An 18659-nucleotide genomic window follows, 5' to 3' on the forward strand; every position below is an offset into this window, starting at 1 on the left:
TTCAGATGAAACCCTGGAACAGCCGCCTTGATCTCGCTGTGATTATGTCCACCTTCAGAGGGCTATTGCACTGTTGTTGTTGGGACAAAATTTCTAATTAAGTTTGAATGCAAGATTACATTATTTACTTCTAATATTATTGTGTAAATCAGTGCTTTTCTGCTTTGTAGTGAGGCCTTAGACACGTGTATGAGATGACAGTCTAAGTCATGGTATTTTAAAATGGTTGATTCAGATATGAGAAACTTCTATGATTCACTTTTCTCTTTCTAACTGCCAGAAGTCAGTTGTGACATTCTTGTATTTTTTTCCTCTTCTAAGTAAGCTTATCAAAGAAGAAATCACTAATTTACCATCCAGTGCTTGATAATCGAGGAAGTGAAACTTCTACTTTAGAGAAAGAAAGAAATCCTTTGAGTTGCTGAATGTGTTTTATTTTTTAATAATAAAAGCTTACCATGAACTGACTTTTTTTTTTTTTAAATTATATTATTTTTTTAAGGCTTTCATTCTGAGAGGGGTCACTAGCCTTTGAGAATTAAGCCACTTTGTTGACAAATCTGTCTTATAAATTGGACAGTATTAATTAGAACTTTATGCTGCAGATTTCTTACTTTTTAATGTGGGTGGTGGTATCAACAAAAATGTCTAATGAATTTGATTGAAGATGATTTTAAAAGGTCTGCCACCTGTAGATAAAAATGTGCATTACTACACATGGTAATTATCAAGACTGAAGGCCGTGACATGATCCATTGACCTTTTGAAATCAAAACACTTACTGTAAAGAAAAAAAGGCACCAGTTCCTCCATCTGTGTTAATATTGGACATGTCTGTATATTCAACTATATCAATACACTGTAATATATCTAGGAGGGGAAAAAAAAAGATACTTTAGATTGTTAGATCCAAGTTTCCCATCTTTTCCTCCACAGGCTTATGAATCTCTTGCTATTTTTGTAAGTGTTGAGGGATTTATTTTTTTTTTTTTTTAATTTAATGAAATAGATTGCTAAAAATACTCAGACATCTGAGACATCAGCAAAACACCTCTGAGCCACCCTACAAAAATAAACTAGTTTTGTGCGTGCAGGATGAAAAAGAAAGTGTACAGGAACAGATTTCAGCTCAAGGCCTTCTATAGGGGCATTTGCAGTGAGGGAGGGGAGCAATAACGCAGCAACTATCATTGTAAAAATTATGAAAAGCACTTTGATGGTCCTTTTTAAAGTCAGTTCGGTAAGCAGGGGCCATAGCAAAAGCCTGAAAGGCAACTCGGAGTTTGCCATTAACAATCTCAGCCCCTTGCTGCTATTTGCAGTTGAGAAGGAGTGCTTCTGCATGCAGTAATGGTGAGGAAAACTAAAGGGAAATAAAGGATGTGAATGAAAGATTTTCTCTTTTCATATGAGTACTTGGAACACCAAGCACGCAAAGAAGCAGCAATTTTAGCTAAGCTAATGTAATAGAAGACCATTGCACCCAAACTGTCTCAGCAGAACTTCCTGCATAATTAGATTGTAAATCTTCTCAGCTGAGGAAGTTTTGCCCAGGGTCAGATTGTCTAAGTAATAATCCATTCTACATAAATTAGAAGATTTGAACTGCTGGGATACATTATTACATTAGTTTTGGTTTTTATTCCTAATATAACTAAGGAGAACAAATGCAACAATTCTTTTTCTTTTATTCTTTTTAATTATGTGATGTCTCTTTAGCTTTTGATTACCTCAGAAGGCCTTCCTGTAGGTTTTTGGATTTTTCCTGAGCAATGATGATGAAGTTGCCATCTAGGCAAATTAATACACTTTTAATATACTTTAGAAAGTGATACCACAGAATCCTTTGCCACCGGATTCTATGATTTCACTTCCTGTTTGAAACATTTAGTCAGAGATGCTACTGCTCTTTATTTGTGCTGCAGTTTCTGTGATACTGAAGCTTTACCTCCCACTGACCTGCTTGTTCTGCAAAGAATAGTGTTGCCATCTTCAGGGTAAGAATTGATGGGCAAAAATTTACTAATAACTAATTTACAGCAAGCAGGCTCCTAAGTTTTTTATTTAGGTTGGGGGTCTTTTTGAGAAAAAGATTGTGGGTACTTGACATGCACATACAGCTGTAGGTAAAAGTGGCGGGTAAATCCTGAGATCGCTATTTGGGCAAAGATCTCCATTGGGATTTCAGACGTGGAGGGGCTTGTGGAAGTGCTCACAATGCTGCACGTTCCTGGGGTTATTTTGAGCTTGCCCCAACTCCACAATCTCCTTTAGATGCATGTGTTAGAGATTTAGACCTTCACAGACACAGTAACTGGTGGCAGGATTGCAAACCTAGCTTGATCTAGCTCTGCGATGGGTTGTATTGTTGTTGTACGTGCAAGTGTTGAGAAAAATGTAACATAAGGAAAAAGTTGGCCTCTGTCATTAATGGCGTTTTTAAATATATGCCTGTTTTTACATTCGTACATTACATGATGGTAATTTTTTTTGAAAGAGAAGAAGGAAGCTATCTGGGGTGGGGGATTTACTGGACTCCCCGTTTCCCATCTACTTCCTCTGATTAAGGGTAGAAAAAGAATCATAATAGAAAAATAGATAATTCTGTATTTTCAAATACTGGAGTTTTCATTACTAGATGCTGGTTATGTGAGCTCAACCACCTGGTGAGTCTGTGATCAGTCTATTCTGCAAAGCACCGGCAGCTGAAGGCAAAGCATAAATTCTGGTGGAAACAGCAAGTACTCTCAAAGGTCCTGGAAACAGGGGTATTCCCAGACTCAGGGATGTGTGGCCACCCTTCTCTCAACTGCTGTGCAAGGAGCAGACTTCCAGATCCCTTTTTTATTTTTCTCTGTTTCTGTGAGATAGCAATGGATATTGAAAAGGAATAACACTTTAGAAGAAATAAAACTGATATTTTGGGGGAATACCAAAGCATTCAGGTGCTCTTGGAAACATACAGAAGCACTGGAAATAAGGAGAGAAAATGCATTTTTTTTTTTTAGTTCCACTTAAAATCCAAACTTACTCTCATTACTGCTGTTCTAATCCTTATACAAATATGTTTGTGTTTATTTTTTTTTTTTTTAATTATTATTAATGTAACAGCAAGTAGTGCTGTCTTTTCTCAGGAACTCCAGATATAAAGAAAATCAGAAATCAGACCTCAAGACTACTTTTGAGGCAGAAATAATCCAACCATTATTTCTGGTGTAAAAGGTTTGTGAATAGCATCATTTGCCTAGAAGCTGTTTTCCAACCTAATAACTCCCGGAATAATGACCTAAAACTGTTTCCAAGAGGATTAAGGCCCATATAACTATTAGGAAGTATAAGTTTTTGGAAAATCTTCTTTCTGATTGGTGGAGAGGTGAGTTCTGATTTAGGTTAAAGCTGCTTGCTGAGGAGAATCAGTTTCAATCTCTCTGAAGTCAAAAGTGCTGAAGTAATCCTCTGGAGAAGGATTGTCTGAGGGTTTTTTTCTTTTTATATATAACGTGTATGTGTATATATGGATATTACTTACTGCCATAATGACCTCAAAGATGGTCATTTAACTGGGTTTTTAATCCATTTGGGAGGGTTTTTTTTTAATCTTCTGCTTTACTTTGCCGTGGGCAAAAACCATTCAAAATGGGCTGTGATCGCAGCTGAACACTTAGCTTGTTGGTTAATCATCACTTGAACACTCTTCATTGGAGAGACTGCGGAACAGAGGATTTATTATCTCTAATGATATCGGTGGGTTTTTAAGGTTGTGAACACGTTGTATGTACTGTACTCCTGTTAATTGCTTTTTTTAGCTAGTGTGATCTGTAAAGGGGAGTGGGGGGAAAACATGGGCTCATGGTGACTGGGGAATACCAACTGTACAGGGTCAGGCGTTAAGGGTTAGAGGAATGTGTGGTTTTGCAGTTGAATCTCTTTGCTAAAGAGCTGCTCGCAATGTTGCACTTTTAAATTGCCAGAACTTGCCAACCGTGCAACAAAACACTGGTGACAGAAGTTCACTGCAGAAAGCACGTGAATTCGCACTGGAATGGCTGTTAACCACCTATTGTTTTTCACCTTCTTGAAATAACCGGAGCTAATGCCGTAGCTTCTGGCTGAATCCCAGAGATGTCTCAGCAGATCACGCTGAAGACCTGAAATCATCGGTGAGTTCAGCCAGCTCTATCCCAGGGTGCCCCTACTGACAGCAGTCAGGATTGGTTTGCATTGGTCCCAAGAGCATGCTCGTGTAAGAATGTGAAATAAACATCTGCCATTAGCAAAGTAAAATAGAATTATTTGGCTTATTTACCTGGGAAACTAGTATCACTTGCCATTCAGTATGGTATATATGCATATATTAAATCTGGCCTTTAGATAAGTTCAGCCTTGCCTTGCAATTTAAAGGTGGTTTAGTAGACCTGCTCGCTAATAAGGTAACAGCAAGAATTGGTTGTCAATGAGTTGTTGTAGAAGACAGAGCCAGTTTTGCGGGGCACTGAAATTTGTCTTTAGAAAATGCAGAAGGGATTTAATCAGTGGTGGTACTTAACATGCAGCTGAACTGGGCCCCGTTTTGAAAAAAATCAGTGTAATTTTTGCATTTGTTGACTATAGCCACAACAGAGAAAGGCGAAGAAGTGTTTGCTGGTCAGATATATGGCCAAATTATGCAGGACACAGACTGCCAAAAATCAGATGCATATGCTTATGAAGGATTTTTCTGGTTCTATATGTACTATAAATGTATTCCACATGGCTTTATACAAAGCTTTCTGTTATTTCAGTAAATCACAAGCCACTAAGCTAGATCCAAAGAAGGTGAAGCTCTGAATAAAACTCTAACATTTTATGGCTTTTTTTGGAGTATATTGGCTTCATTAATTTGTGACTTTGATGGTCTCTGGACAAGCATTGAAAAGACAGGCAAAACTTAATGGATTTTTTTTTTTTCACAAACTTATGTTGTTACAGGTATGCTAGCAGACAGGGAGAAGAAATTTCCTTTTTATCTTCAGTATTCTAGGTTTCAATTTTAAACCAGGGCTGTATAGTTTTATTTAAAATAAATTGTTTAAGGAATACTGTTGCTGAAGACATTATTTGATGTGACCAGGTTTGGCAAAACTGCTTGCCTTACCTGAATATGAGTCTTACCTGGATTTTTTTGGGGGGGAGCGGGCAGAGGGGAAATCTGTGGTCCCTTCACTTCCAGCTGTGAGACTGAGGGTGTGATTGTGCAGCACTGTCTTCTCAAAGCCCCTGTGCAGGTCTCTTTGCTGATCTGGGAGCTCCTCAGCATGGCCCCAAGCAGCACTAAAAGAAAGTCTGGCTATTGTCTACCTTGTTTCCTTTCTTAATTTGAGAACTCTGAATTCTAGCATTACAATTAAAAATTTGAGGAGAGTGAGTTGGTTAGGAGCAGAGAAATGGAGTTTACTAAGCCGTAAACTTAAGAGTAGAACTGCAGAGATTTTTTTTTTTTCCTGTTGCAGCAACAGGTTGCTCTAGTCCCTCCCCATTTCTTTAACCACCATTCTGCAGTCAGGTACTGGAATAAAATGTAGTTAAGAGAGTGAACACTTTCTCCCTCCCTCCTGCCCCCCTGCCTCAACAACAGCTTGACTTTTCTAATGAAAGTGCAGTTTTGTTCTCAGGATTGGTGATAGAAATACAGTTTCATCCCACTTGGTTGCTTTGTCCCTTGCTCATGGACTCAGAATTACACCTTCTTACTGTACCTTTTCCACATACGTGAGCTTTTATCCTTTCCATCATTGCAAATCTGGGAGAGGAAACAGAGTCCTAGTCCCTGCCGTGCCTCATCTGCGCAGCTGCCAAGTACATGCCAAGCATGAGGCAGATCGTGGTTGTCGCTTATACCTGTGTAACAGCGATGGAGGCTACTGGATTTGGTTATTGGAGACTTTTGGGACAGCTGCTGTAGTGCATAATATGGTTGGTGAAGTGTATTGTGGGAGGTCTGTTGTGGAGGACTAGCATGGGGGCAGCGATAGTGACGCTGGACTTTGAGGTCTTACTCTGGTTTCTCAGTGGCCGCAATCAGAACAAGAGCTCTGTATCCCTTTCCTTAGGTAAGGGGAGGAGGAACACTGATGTCCCACAACTGCTTTTTGGTGAACCTCTGTAATCTTAGATGATAATTTCAGTCTGGTGTGTCATGCCTTCATCTTCAGGCACCAGATAATGTCTTGGCTGAGAGCTGGGGAGCAGTGAGTCCCCACACTTGGAAGACTGGGCCTTCTTGCAGCATCTCAAGTGGGGTGCCCCATGCTGAAGCACCTGAAGCTTCCAGCTCTTCTGAGTTATCAGATGGGAGCCCTCATAAGGAAAGGGGAACCACAGGAGTCCTGCAACTGGAAGTTGTGAGTTGAGAGAGCCGATGGCTTCCAATTTCAGCACCTTTGAAAGGGTTAATGCTGAGGTGCTCCATTGTATTAATGATGGTTGTCTTCTCGCAGAGCCCGTTGGGCTCTTTCAGGGGCCTCTCAAAACAATGAGTGCAGTGAGGCTGTTCTGTCTAATTACTCCAAGACAGGGATGCTAAAGAGGAATTAATGACAGTTGACAAGTGCAATTAATAATTATAGCAAAGCTGGGAGTCATGCAGCAGGCAGATGACAATAACAGGGTAACTGTACATGACAGCTTTCATCCGTTCCACCCCCCCCCAGCTTCTTCTTTCTTTTACCCTTTAATGTGAGCTGCTGCATGCAGCCCGGCTGCCCATGTGTGGACAAGGAATGAGAAGGTGCCAAGATCTGGTCCCTTAGGTTTGGCCAGTTTCTAACCCACCCCCCTCCCTGCCCCAGTCTCACCCTCCTAAAAAGAAAAGAAAAAAAAAGTAATAAAATAAAAAGAATAATAGCAAAATATGAACGGCACCAACTTAGCGGCACGGGCCGCTGTTAGCTTTCATGGTCAGGTGTTGACAAGACTACTTAAAATTCATGTTGGGAGATTGGAAGGAGAAGGGGACAGGGAAAGGCAGCAGCAAGCTGGAGTTGAAGTGGGATTTCCATATCAAAGGCCAGGCCTTTGGCTCTGAATGGTAATTAAAGTACCCAGATTTCATCTCCTTGGTCAGCTCATGAAAAGGAAAAAAAAATTAGAGAGAGGATTTTTTCACTCCCTTTAGACTACAGTACAGCAAGCAGTAAATTAAATGAAAGTTGAGCTAAAAGGTGCCTAACGCTTCAATCTTTTGCATCTAATAGAATCTATGATGTTTTTAAAGCATTTATTCAGTTCACATCTTCATCTTGCTGTGATTATAAAGGATATCATGTCTGCTTACATTTACTGGGCACACATCTTGGCCTTCCCAGGCTTGTAAAAGGATTTCACTTTGCATTATGTTGGTGCTGTGTTATAGCCTTTCAGTTAAAAAAAAAATAAAAATACAAAGGGAGGGGGAGAGTGTGAAAAGGAAGAAAAAAGGCACGTAATTTCTAGCTGGTCATTGTAGGAACCACTAACAGTGAGAGCCAAATAAATGCAAATTTAATGAGGCATGGGGAACTAGTAATGAGATACAACTGCCCCTCACCTTGAGGTTGCTGGTTCAAACCTTGACCATAGAACTGCTGAAAGCGGCCACAAACCAGCAGTCACATGGCAGTAAATGTACAACGTTTTGTCACCTTGGTCCAGTCCCTAGTGGATATGTAGTGATGAAACTAATGCCTTGCTTGCATTTGCTGGAAGTCCCTCTTCAGGAACAAGGACCGTGTACTCTCTGGATTTCTTGCCCTTGGCATGGGTCGTGTTCAAGTCAGAGTTACACTGAAACATGCAGTGTCTTGCCCCAAGCTCCTCCTTGGCTGTCCTCATTCCAGGTGTCCTGCAGATGTGCTGAGGCCTCCAGTCTCTGGAGCTATTGGTCTGGCTTTTTGCTGGCAGTGGGTGAGCACCCAAAGTGTGAGAGTTTCCCCAGTACTATCGGCGTTCTGACGCGCCCTTCAGTCTTTCTTTAGATCTGGGCTCGCCAAGCGTTTTCTTGAAACCTTGGGCTCCTACCTCTGGAGTTTGCACCTCAGTAAATCCATCGTTGCTCCCTCTTTGGCTAAATGCCCTGAGGAAAAATAGCAGTTTGACTCTTTTTCAATTCTGCTCCGTAAATAGAAAAGAGCAAAACCTTAAGTTTCAGACATGCACATGTATAACTAAAGGTGACTAGGCTGGATCTCATTTAATTTGGGGCTGAGTAGGAACCTGCTACAGGTCACTAAAAATATCTCTCCTGATGCTACTGGATGCTGGATTACTTCCAAGAGCTGAAACCCTGAAGTCTAGATGTTTTGCTGCATTTTCCTGTAGTTACATCTCCACTATGGTGTATATTTTGACATAACTGCTTTGGTACAAGACATTATAGATATGGGCAATGATGGTGGTGTCCTCTTTGTGTGAGTACAGCTGCTGTGATGGAAGGTATTAGAAGAGCTCCTTGAAACAAAACATGGAGTAGTTAGATCAGAATTTAAAAAGGGAGGGAGGAAAAAAGAAAGGCAAATTATTGCTGCTGTAACAGATAGCAAGAAGTTAGAAATGAGCCAAACTAAATGCTCTCTGGACACAAAACCACCCCGAACTTCAGGCATTTTAAAATCTAGACTTGTATTCTTAATGCTGAGATGAGTTTTCTTCTTCCCTTCCTTTCTTTCTCTTCCTTGCTTGCTCTTTTCCTCTCTAAGGCACTCTCTCCTTTCCCCCTCCTTAGTTCAAGTGCATCATTTTCTGCTATTGTGTTTAAAAAAACTCTGCTGCAGGGGCTCTGAAATGAATAAAAATGTAATCCTCAATGTGCCCATTGTGCACTCTCATTTGTTTTTGCTGTATCGATTTATCAGCAGAGGGAAATTACTTGCTGGAAGAGAGGATGCCAGTCAGAATGACATTTATTTCATAGTACAAGGAGGCTCTCCAGCGTGTTTCCATGTAACCCAGATATTGGAGCTGTAAAAGGGCTTGTAACAAGGTTTAGTGCCATGATTAGATCGCGTGGAGCACCTTGCTTTCATAACAACAGGCACTTGGCTGGAACCAAGGCCTCAGCTTATGGTCAACTTTTTTTATTTTCTCTGGAATTCCTTTTTCCTTAACACAGAGTATTTGTCTTGCACCCCGAAATATTTCTCTGCTCAAAACTCAACCATGAAACTTGTGAAATCTCATTTGGTATTTATAAAGGACTTGAGCTTTCATGTCACTGAATTAAAAAGAGAAAAAGATAAAATATTTACTTGTTAATCTTTTTAGCTTTGTGCTCCTTTGTTTCTAATGAAAAAACCCCATGATTTTAACTCCACAAAGCAAATCTTTTCCTCCAGTGACTGTAAGCTACACTTGCTCAAGGCAAACAATTACTTGTAAAAATGAAGCATATTCTATACTTAAAACCTGTGATAGGTATATACGCATTGCAAATAAAGGTGGGATTCGGGAGGCTGAACGTTGGCCCTGGGGTTCTTGTTTGGCTGCTGTTGCTGGATAGTTTGTGCTAAGGGATTTGCTGCACTGACTCGTGTCCAGGGTCTGTCAAGCTCAGCAGCCCCTTTTCAACAGTGTCCAGGGTCAGGTGATTCAAAGGAAGGTTCCCCAAACCCCAGGATCAGTCTTCCTCCATGGGACCCCTCTTCACCAGATGGATGTTGGCTTATTCTCTGCAGCATTTTATGTACCTTTGGAAATGTCCTGTTACGAGGTATTCTTAACACTCTTGACATATATATGATTATTTAAGAACTTGGTCTGGAAATAATGTTCTGGATTTTCAAGCTCTTCCTCCTAGCCTGGATATTGATAGCATGTACCTTTCATTAATTTCTTCTGATTATTTTTATTGTCATAGATGGGAAGGTGTTGTTAACTTCTGCGTGTCTACAGATATCCCCTCTTTGACTTACCTGGTCCTGAGCTTCAGTGGCACCTTATAGTAGGGAACTCCAGGGCTGAAACCTGCCCCATAAGCACCTTCCCCATAAGCTGGGGACTGCTCATGCCCTATGCAGAAGCACATGTTGCTGGTGGGGAGCCTGCTGTTGCTGACCATTGCAGGCATGTGGGGAAATAGGCAGTAGGAGGTATGGGAAGTTATCTCTATGTTGAAGATCACTTGATGCTTTCCATCCTAAAATTTTTTTCAGCTGTTTATATCTTTGCCAAATGATTTCAGCTTTGGCTGATATTTTCTATTTGGGTGTTTGCCTCAGACATTAAAAAAAAAAAATCGGCCAAAATGGCTCAGCTGTCCGCAAGCTGAGAAAAAAAACAACTTGTTTTGCTTTGATTAAAAATATTCTCCCCACTGTCTCAATGGAGAGCTCAGCTCCCCGGTTACAAGCCTCTGAAAGGCTGAATTTATTCTGTCCAGTAGTGACTTTCTTGAGTAATAACATTAACCAGGTTTAACTAATCTGTGGAGTTCTTTGCTAGACTGTGAACCAACTGGCTCAGATGTCTCTTACTGCCTTTCTCTTTGGGGTGGTGGCCAGGAAGTAATGGTTAGGGTGAGTTTAGCTAGAACTAGTTAGCCAATCTACCTACATCACTCTTTAAACAGAGGATAATTCTGTTTCTCCAGACATATCCAGCTGAGCTATAGCTCAGGCTGTGTTTGAGCCACAGAGTTAGCTGAGGGTCTTGCTAGCTAAGCTTGACCTAAACTGAACTGTTGCTTTCTAGTCTAGATGAGATGTATTATTTTCCTCCTAAAGTTCAGGTCAGAAATACAGAGAGAGCAAAAGGGAAACAGTGGTACTGAACTGTGGAAGAGAAATAAAATTGAGTAAGTGCCTGGCAGAAGCAGAGGACACTGCTGCTTTTGCTAAAGTTGGGAGTGTGCATACAAATAGGTCTGATGAAACTTGTCACAGCAGCAGGAGCGTGGCTCTTCCCCGCGGTGACAGGCGCCTGTTATTTGCTCCAGACATCCCCTTCTGTGAGCAGGCATTGGGACTTTCAGGAGAGAATAAATTACGTATTTCCTTTTTTTGCCTTACTGAGGTAGCAAACGGCCAGTGTGTGGAAATAGGAATGCTCATTTGGGGAGTAAGAAATGGAGTCTGTGAATTTGTGGACCTGAGGAAGCCTAGCGGGGTCTCAGGGTCTCAGCATACCGAAGACTTATGAGGAAGATGTGAGGTGCGTTAGAGTAGCCAGAAACTCATCTAGGCTGCTATGATGTCCATTCTTGAAGCCTCGTATGATTTAAGAATTATCTGTTTCGTGAATACGTTGACACAGGAAGGCTGGCTGGTATTTTTTCTTTCTCGCTTTGTTTTCTGCATACCCAACCAGCTATATTTGGAATGAAATATGGATTCTGATAAGAAGATAAAATGAAAAAACTAACTTTAAATGGTGTTGTTAACTTAAAATAAATGCTTCAGTAACATACAGTCTAAAGCTATTTAAGCATATGGAAATGTATGTAAAATCAATATACTACTATGTCACTTTTTGCGTCAGAATCGACGTGTGTCTGTGCTGACAAAATGGCATGCATTACCTTCCCCATCTGTTCCAAGCACATTTAGTAGTGCCTTGAAAAGCTTTTGCAAGTCATGACATAAATACACAACTGGATAGTGCGGTGTAGAGCAGTGATCTAATGAAACCTTCTTTAAAGGGAAATTATTTTAATCCTTTTCCAGCAAAAATTAATTTTCAACAACAACAAAAAAATGGGTTTAGGATAAAAATGTAGTAGCATTTACCAGTCATATCCACGTTAAACATTTCTCCACACCACTATATCAGAAAATAGCTCCCAATGTGGACAAAATCCAAAATCAATTAGTTCAGTTTAAGTTACTTGAAATTTCATTGTTAGTTTTAAAGAACATCCTCCAGATTGTCTCTAAAATTTACATCAAAATTAATTTAGCTAGAAGTTTCTTCGCACTTGCATATTCCAGCCTGGAGGAGCTGAAGTTCTGCAGAGATCACCAGTTAAAATAGTACCATTAATTCCCACACAGTAGTGCTTGAGTAGTTCTTCAAATGTCACTTTCTGTGTAATTTTTGACTTTTAATTGTCTTTTTAGCAGAGCTTCTTGTACTATGATGTGTAGCAAAACCATGTTGCTCTCCCTTACCTTATAAGTGTTAGGTGTCCATCTATATGACTTTATTGATGACTTTACATTTATGTAAGCACTTTCTTTTAAGGAGTGTCTTTGGTCATAGATACACAGAAGGGTGAGGGGTAGCTCGCTGTCTATATGCTATCCTGAGATATAAGACTTCCTTTACATTCCCCAGGTGGTAGCCTTTGCTAGGGCAGAGTAGCCTCAATTGTTTAGGCAAACTGAAGGACCACACAATTTTGGCCTTATCTACATTTTCTTCCTTATCTGTGTAAGCTGAGTATAATTCCATCCACTAACACGTGGTTTTCCTCTAGCAAAATTCCTGGTAAATCTCAAGGTACAACAGCTCATCACGTCATGTTCTCATCGTGTCCATCTCCGTAATCAGAAGAACTGTAGGCAGACAGAAATGAACGCCTGAAATGAGAGCTGGTCAGAGAGTTTTAAATGACTATTCATTTGTGGGTAGTTTGTTTGATAGACTACAAGGCTGTAGAAGTTTTGTGGGGCAAAAACCTCATGTATTAGATAAATAAAGGCTTGTAATAATAACTTAACTTTTCCCCTGGTACCTGGTGAAGGACTAGGAGAAAATTATGGAAGTATGAACAAGTGAATTATTTTGGAAGGTTTCTCTTTAAAATCACAATGTAGTTTGAGAACCTCCAAACTATTGACAAGAGTTGGGGCTAGAGGCAATCGGAGGATTGTGCATCTCATCTGATTCCTTCTACAGCCTTAGAATAGACATCACTTATTTTCTGCATCAAAACTGATGAAATGAAAAGTCTAATACAGATACAAATTGGTAGTAGCTATTACTGTCACTTTTATCTTCTTATTCCTTGCTTTTAATAATGTTCTTATATTTGGGAAGTATTTGTAACAAGAGCCAAAAGCAATGGAAAGGCCTTACTTTTGAAGCAAAATTAAACCATTAGTTGGAAAATCTCGCACTGTGATGTTTGTTCATCCCTTCACCATCGCTGAATTTTGCTTTCACTTGCAAGCGTGAACCAGCAGATTAGACACTTCCAAAGGCTCATTCACTGTGAGGTTTTGCAGGTGATTTCAGTTTAATGCAACCAGATAATTGTAGCCCTGGGGCTTGGCTAGGTTATAAAGCTGCTAATCCAGACAATATTATCCGATCACATGTTGTGCTTATATGAGAGACCTCTGCCTTTAATAGTCTCTCCCCGTGCTTGTAAGTGTTGTATGTTTTTTGTTGTGTTTTTTTTTTTTTTTTCTTTTGGTTTCAGCAGCCCTATAAAAATGAGACACAGGCTAATATTAAGCTCCTGAAGAAGTCACTAAAGTTACGCAGTACTCTTTTATATGTACCCCCTACATGTCATACACATATAGCATATATCAGGTGATGCTCATGTGTATGTTCAGCTCCAAATTTAAGAGAGGGCAAGGTGGTGAGCACTGACAACCCTGAGGATTAGAGTCTGTTTATTAATAGCTCTAGGCCCATGTCTAGCTGAAGCAAATGTATGGCAATGCTTTATAAAAAGAATTGTCAATTGTACTGGTAAGGAAACAAATATTTTTTTGTTTAAAAATGTATTTCTCAAAACAAAACCTCTTCATGGAAAAACACTGGTTTGAAAGAAGCTTTTTGGTGGAGCGAAAGGAGAGTGAGATTGCGTATCAGCCTGTAATCTGAACCTCTGTCATTTGGCAATGTTTGTTCACCTCTTGTGAAATTTCCATTATTTTGTTTTAAGAGGGGCAGTTCTCTGAAGTTTGTTTTCCAGCCTTTTGAAACCTAAAAGGTTGATATGTGTCACATAAAACCTTAGACCAGGGGTGTCAAACTCATTTTCACCAGGGGCCACATCAGCCTCACAGTTGCCTTCAGAGGGCCGAAAGTAACTTTAGGACCATATAAATGCAGGAGTAGTTACATATATACAGTAGCTACATTTATACATTTCATTCCTGCCTTGGATGAAAGCTTAGGCCTACCTGTCTGTGCTACGGGAAAATTCAGCATGCTGTCCTGATGTTGGTGCATTTATAGCATTGCTTTGGCTGAAGATACAAAGTATTTTAGAAGGAGGGGCTGTTTCCTGACCCAGCCAGTAAAACATGCTCCTTGGGTTTGGGTGAGCTGCTGTGGCTGGAAAAATAAATCATCTGGAAGCTGAAAGCAGCATTGCTAAGACTGTGTTTTAGTGATTTTGGCCTGTTAGAGATGGAAAGAGATCTCTGTACTGTCAATTTTATAAAGTGTGATTGCTTCCAATTACTCTTTTGCATGCTGCTCGTTTCTCTGTCTGTTGCTTGAGCAAACATGTAGCCTGGCTGTGCAGGTCCATATGCTGAGGTGGAGTCCTCAGCTGCTTGGAGGATGCCATCGGGCTGAAGAGCATGCCCATAAGAACAGGAGTGCTGGCCTCTTCCCTGGAAAAGTTCCTTGTATCAGTTTTCACTTCTGTCTTGTATCACTGTGGCTAGATATTAATTATTAATCAATTTACACTTGTCCTTCTTGGGGAAGGAAAGTAACTGTCAGCTAGAGCTGTGCCTCTTGGTTGAACCTGCTCTGATGCTTGTTTGACCATGCTCTGAGCACACTCAACTTGCTGAACTTCAGTCCTTGACCTGGTGTTGAGCGTCGTTCTCCCTTCTCCTGCTCCCAGAATAAACCAGAGCAGAGAGTACCTGTTTCAAAATGCACTGTATCGGAATGCTGTTGTCTCAAGAAATCATGATGGCAACAGAGTTACTGGGGTGTAGGACAAGTCAAGTGATGCTACTTTTTTTTAGTACTTCTAGGCTTGAACTAACTTCAAAGAAGGAGATTATTTATAAAACTAGTGGGATTGTGCAGTACTGCAGTCTTTTGATAATCTTTTAGAGGAGACAAAATAATTTCCTAATAAAATTTCTGTTAAGAATATTTCTTCAATAATGACTGTAATTTCAGACAGTTGTGACAAGGTCTATAATGTTACAGCCTTCACTGTAATAGAGTCTGTGGCTCTGATTTTGCAAAGGCTTAGCAAGTTCACGTTTATGTATCTGAATAGTCCCTCTGACTTCAGCAGGACTATTGATGTGTGCAGAGTTACAGGCCTGCCGAAGTGTCTCTAAGATGTGAGCCTAACAACACAGATTTTACACTGAGGAACATGAATGTCAAATGTGTAATTAAAAGTCTTTAGGACAGGCAAATCTCTGAGCATGTGCAGTATCCTTTTTGTGAACCTCAGGATCTCAGCTGGTTTTGGTGGAAAACACAGAAAGCAATTAGCTTGCATCTTAGAGGCTAATAATAACTGAACCTTTTGGCAGATTTTGTGATGGGATGATTTCCTCTCAGTGATATAAGCCAAATGAATTAATAAAACAGATTTTTTTAAAAGTCATTTATTCTAACACAGTCATTTTGCTGTCAGGGTTGCCTAAAAGCAAAGAATTTGGAACCTGGACTCTGCTACTTTGCACTTCAGGCATTTTTATAAGGATCAATCTCATGTATTTGCACCATGTTAAAGCAGTTTTCCCTTGAGCTAAAATCTTCTGTGTTCTGCTTGCAATTTGAACAAATTTTTAAAGTAAGCCTCCTTTATTCTCTCTCACTTTATAAAATTTGAAGATATTTCTTCTATTTCAAAAGTAAGGATCCAAACAGATCTGCCTGGATAAACAAGATGAGTGAGATTTGGTTCTAAGTCAGGTGGCAGGGGGTGGTGGTGCCTGCTCTTGAAATCAATGATGCCTGTTTTCTTCAAAAAGGCAACAGTTGCAAGCAGGTTTACTGCTGACTGCCTTTCTAATGTGCTGCAGCTCTGACCCAAAGTGACCTCCTCACTGCTGTGCCATCGAACGATCCCCATGATCTCTGGGTCTTTGTGGTCTCCCTGGGCATCACCAGTGATTCAGCAGTGCAACGAAAATGGAGAAAAGATGGTGCCTGCAATACACATAAATGTCATGGTCACCGGGATGGATGAGTCCAGTAGCTTTAAACAAGAGAAATTCCAGTTGCTAAAACATAGTTATGAGAACCCTGTTTGTGAAGAGGAAACAGCCACCTCGGTATTGGTGATCTGGAGCTCCCAGTTTTGCCACAAGATTCCCAGCTGACCAAAGGCATGATCATGCGTGCATCTAACTGTGAAATGCGAATAGTAGCATGATTTACAAGGAAAGCCATGAAGATGGGTGTACAAGGTGGTGATGCAGCACTTAAATGCTGCAGTGATGTGGGCCACATTGGGGCCTGAGACACAAATGCTATAGTCATTCCTGGGGTGTCTGATGGGTATCTGGACCTTGTTGGTAGAGTACAATGTAATCACACACGGAAGTCATGGCAGCAGTGCTTTCGAAATAATAAGCAGCAGTCCTTGGGAGAAGCAAGAGCTGCTGGAAGAGACAGGAATGAAAGGGCAAAGAGACATACTCCTAGATATTTTAGTTGAGTTTATTAAGGATTTATTGGTATTTAGGCAACACTAGAGGCTCATGCCTGTTACATGAAAACTCAACTATTGGGCACTGGAATTAGATGCTTCTGGTAAAGAAGACATCGCTTTCCCCTTTGAAGAGTAGCTGGCTTTGTAGCACACCCAAACAGGATACTAAGTGCCCTAACCCTCTGTTCGCCTCATCTCTTTCCCATCTCTGGAGCTGGCTAGTGTAGAACAGTGCTGAGACGCTGGTAGTGGTATCAGAGGACATTCTCTCAGTGTCCCCTGCCCTCATCCTATGGTGAGTCAAGCTTGGCGCCGTGGACCAAATGGCAGGGAAGTTTTCTGTATCTCTCTCCTACATAGCCAAGCATACCTGGTGTACCATGGCCCTTTTAACTGTTGTTTTGGTCTTGTTACCTGGAACCCTAAAAGGTTTTGTCTCTTTTGCTGAACTGTGAAACACATGCTGATTCTTCTGAACAGGTAGCCTAGAAACCGAATGTTAATGCTTCTTAGTTTTAAAACATATATATAATAGTATCACTTGATCTTACCTTTGAAAAAGACTGACACCCCTCCCACCCATTCTTCTGAGCAATGAAAATAGTGTAAATGCTTCATCCTCCCCTGGGGTTTGTGTCCAGCTGTAGGACTCCTTAACCTCTATTCCTGTTTATATCCCCTACCCAAAGCAGTGATGTGCAAAATACAAACTGAATCTGTGGCTGCCTAAGGCTGCTGTCCGGGCTGAGAATAAATCTGATCAGCTGCAGACTTGTATGTTTCAGTGAAGCCTCTATTTCTTCTGTTCCTTCTCCAAGGAAGATGAAAGCCCAAGAAAATATCCATAGAGCACCTACCAGGAGAATTGCTCTGTCCCCTTTCTTCATCTTGTTATGCTGCACCCATTGCCATGCTCTCTGAGGTCTGGTGGTTTTGCAGGTGGAGATGCAGAGTCCTTAATGCAGGCTCTTCTCAAGTGGTATGACTTCTCTGTGCCTTTTCCTCTAGGCTTGCAATAGAAATTCAATGCTGCTTTGCATCCTGGGGTTTAGGCTTCATGAAAATAACCAGCTGACAAAGCTTTTTTTTAGATGAAAGGTTAAGATGAAGCAAATTATCATGTGGTGCTCAAGTCAGCCTCTCTAAGATAGGCTTACAATGCTAGCTTAGTTGTTTTAGGGTATCCTGTCTGATATTCAGATGCCTTTCCAGTAAGCTCTGGATCTGGTGCCATGCCTTTGTGTCCAAGGGATGGGCACAGGTCAGCTCAGTGAGGTCAGGGTCAGTATTTATCCATGGAACCCCTGAAGAAGCCAGCTACCAGTGCCATCGTGGCAGGTCAGCGCTCTGCCTGGCCCAGTCAGCCTTGCTGTGAGGCCAGCCAACTCAGCTCAGAGCGAGTGCTTTGGAAATACAGTGAAGTGCAGCTGGGTATCTCCGCAGGGTGATGTGTTTGGCTGTGGGTCTCCACCTTGAGATCTCCTGCCTTGCTCTGAGGGCACTGGAGGAAACCTTTTCAACCTGGCCGTTTATTTTCTCAGGAGCTGGTGGTGGTGGTGCTTGCTGTCACCTCACCTGGATGTCCTGGTCCTAGGGCTATTTTTTGTCTTGCCCACAGTGATCTACCCTTCCTGGAGCTCTTTTAAAAATGAATAACAGCCTGCACAGAAGTGGGTTCATACAAGTTAGAGATCAGCATAACCTTTTGCTCCTCCCTGCCCGTCTCTTTCAAGCAGCTGTGAAGAGGGAAGATCTCCTCTCCTCCTTCCCCACTGCCCCTCTGCCCCAGCTCCTTCTCCTTCCTGCCTGGGAGTAAACAGTAGATGTTACATGTATTAACACCGTGCTCAAACACAATGCTCTCGGGCGTTCTCTGTGTGCAAGTCCCTGGCAGCCGTAAATTAATTAAAAGTAGACAGAAACCCTAGGAAAAAAGCGAGTTCCCTTCCCCCTCCCCCTCACCCCTCTTTTCCTTTCTCTCTCTGTGGGTAAATAGCTAATTCCTTTGTTCCTTGCTGCACTATTTCATTTCTGCCATCATTGTCCTCATTGTTCTCTGGAACAGGAGGGGTCTGGGCCAGGAGCAGCCAAGGTCTTGGCTAATGACGGGAAG

General features: G+C 41.2%; 1 protein-coding gene across 35 annotated transcripts in view; it reads left to right on the forward strand.

Moving 5' to 3' along the window:
• The window catches only part of SOX5 (SRY-box transcription factor 5), a 732238-nt gene that overhangs the window by 240685 nt on the left and 472894 nt on the right, over positions 1–18659 (forward strand). The window lies entirely within an intron of this gene.

The sequence above is a fragment of the Columba livia genome, chromosome 1 (genome assembly GCF_036013475.1).
Source record: "Columba livia isolate bColLiv1 breed racing homer chromosome 1, bColLiv1.pat.W.v2, whole genome shotgun sequence".
NCBI lineage: Eukaryota > Metazoa > Chordata > Aves > Columbiformes > Columbidae > Columba > Columba livia.